The sequence below is a fragment of the Bombus huntii genome, unplaced genomic scaffold, assembly GCF_024542735.1.
Source record: "Bombus huntii isolate Logan2020A unplaced genomic scaffold, iyBomHunt1.1 ctg00000091.1, whole genome shotgun sequence".
Classification (NCBI taxonomy): Eukaryota; Metazoa; Arthropoda; class Insecta; order Hymenoptera; family Apidae; genus Bombus; species Bombus huntii.
Genome location: NW_026099346.1, coordinates 181330 through 184550, shown reverse-complemented (window position 1 = coordinate 184550; position 3221 = coordinate 181330).

Sequence of the window (3221 nt, the reverse complement as noted above, 5' to 3'; positions counted from 1 at the left end):
TTTTAGAGGTTTTAAATATTATTGCTGACTAAACTTAGCGTCTGCGCATCATCTTTCTTTAACTTTTTTTGCATTTTCTTATCGACGCATGAAGACGAAATGCGTAAATTTTATTATTTATTTAAACATTACTATATTGTGCTCAAAGTAGCGGAATATCGTTCTATTATCAATATATGAAGAACTAAAAGAATTAAAAAAGAATTAAAAAAATATGTAGTTCAATCAATACTTCGTGTATTTTTCTATCTCCACAAGACAATATCCGGACGCTTACAGTTACGCTTACAGTATCAACAAAGATTTGTCCAGCCATACGGAATAAGTCGTACTCGGTAAAAGTTTAAAAGTATTAACCGCACGAACTCCAGAAACACTTTTGAAGTAACTTTCGAACCAATAAATCCCCGAACTAAGAACTGTCATATTTCGTCTCTATTTATCGAATATTGTGAGAAAATGCAAAAAAAAGAAGTTAAATAGAAAAAGTACTTGGAAACTTAAAAGAAAAAATCTCGAAAAATCTCTTAATACTTTTTACTGTCGTCTTGAGACGCACCATATGTTAAGCTTCTTCGTAGTTACAACTTTTACCGCGGATGTAACGAACTGACAAATGCTTCGAATGGCGCGCGCGCGTCAACGCCTACACTTAAATTTTAAATAAATGTTTTTAAATAAATGTTTAAAATAATACATTAAATGTATTAACTTTGTTGCGCAGTTTCATTTAATTTCTTACGATATGGAGGGTTTAATTACGTTTAAGATATCTATTTGAATCTTTTAAATTCGAAGTTTTTTAAAAAATTACCTTAAACTTTATAAAATTAAATCGTTTTTCCACTTTATTGTATCATAAAATAGTTACTTAAATTCAAACCTTACCGTCGTCTTGAAATATTCTATATTTTCCTCGTCTTAAAAAATCTCCCTACAGAAAGAATAAAGAAGAATAAAATCCCATACGTTAAATTTCGCGTGATTGATGGAATACATAACGATAACGAGAACTAACTAGCGACAACAAGCAACCATTAGCAAGGACAACTGGCGACTATAACTGTCGTCTCTATGATGTATGGCGACTAAGGAGAACAGCCAGCAACTACGGATTACATGTAACAACCAACTGCCCCACTTCTAAAAGGCAACTAACTTGCAAACTCTTTGATGGTTTCTGTAGCGTGATATACCTCTTGAACGTGGTTAAAGAATGTGGTCACCGCTGGACGGCGATCTGACAGCAGAGCGATCTCGCCAATTCAAAGCTTGACATTACAAACTACCGAGAATCATTAGGCTCGTTATCGAGCATCTAGCTTTCAGAAGGTGCTTTATCATATTGTAATATCGTAGAATAAATTTGAATTAGAGATCGGTTGAAAATAGAAAAAACCGTGTACGTCGTCCTTCTGTGGTTCGTTTACATTTAAGAGCGCCTATGTGACTAAAGTCACCTAGTTCTTACAGAGACATGAGAAAAACAAGAAACAAGGTTAGAGCAGAAGGACGGTTTCGGGTTCAAGGAGCGATGACCGAGAGGTCAGAGTATGCGAGTCGAAAAGCGAGTGTGTTGCGAGAGTCAGAGCTAATTGAGTCGTTGAAGAGTAGAGTCGTTAGAGCTAATTGAGTCGTTGAAGAGTAGAGTCGTTAGAGTTTTCGAGTCGTTGAAGAGTAGAGTCGTTAGAGGTTTCGAGTCGTCGAAGAGTAGAGTCGTGAGAATTGATAGAGTTGTTAGAGAGAGAGTGTGTGTGTTAGATTCGTTGTGACGAGAGTGATCAAATAACTGTAAAGTTATTTGATATAGATACGAGTATTGCATTTAGTTCCGTTAAATAAATATCGTTCTCTGTCCAATTTATATCTGTATATTCAGTTTAATATTAATAAATTGTAAGTAATCGGGAAAAAATTTCTATCCTTATTTTCCGATATTACAATATGATATGACTTCACGATATTTTTATAGCAAGAAGAATGGCCAACCTCTAACAAAACAAATTTTTACTAAGTGCTGCATGTGAGCTGCAGGCCGGCCTACTAGGGAAATTTGACGAATGAATAAACTAAAATATATACGAATATATTCGTTATATCATAAAATGCCCGCATTATGTTCTCTAACACCATAGAGGAAACTAAATTTATATATTAAAAAATTGGAATACCTGTTATAAGAGAGTTAATTAAATTCTAACCTATCGATGACTCCATAAAAACCTTTATTTCCTAAAAATGTATATCTTTCAAATTCTCCTTAGAAAGTATCATAGAGAAAATATGAAACCTGAAAAGTACATCACGCTGATGCCTCGATCAACCCTCGTGCTTCGCAGTCCATGTGTCCGAGCGATGAATTCCCTCCAAACAAGGAAAAACCAAAGGGTGGTCTTCTTCGAAGGACGTGAGAGGGTAAGGGAAGCAACGGGAACGATGATCACGCGATATACTGGCGGCGTACGTATAGAACGGCTGTTGCGAGGGAGTTCGCAAGAAACAAGAAGAAAAAAGGAATCGTAGGCCGACGCGACTATACGCTGTCGACGGACAAACAGCGACTGAGCCTAACTGAAACGAACTCTGTCGCAGTATGAGCACGGGCTACGTTCGCGGGTCGATCGAACACGTTCTGCGTCTCTCCTCGGCACCGGCGTCAAAACCACCCCCGACGAGCGCAACGCACTGGTGCACCTGCAATATTAACCACTGGTCTTTCCTTTTTCGCGCGATATTATATCAGCACCTATGATACCATTTCAAAGACCGCAATCAAAACATTAAATACCGCATTAAAGCCATACAATAATTCGCAATATTCATTCGTAAACGTTATTGTATATGTGCTTAATTAATCGTTATTATGTTTCGAATGATTTACTACCTCGTATTCCATAAGCAGATATATGGTTCATTTTCACCTCAAGTACGATATAATTTGTAACAAATATTTATAATTCACAATGTAAAATATTTATAATTCATTGGAAATATTTTTCTATCACGGTATAGTGGTCAAATTTCACAAGTGGTTAAATCACAAACATGTGGTAGTCAGAAGCTATACTCACGACATGACAAATCATGAAGATGTCAAGAAAAATGGCGTCCGTCCATATATATTCAAACGCAACGAACAAGTTCGAACTTTTCGAGAAGAAACGATTTGTTCGATAACATCTGTCGCGAGCTTCTCTTCCTTTAACGATAACAATTGACAA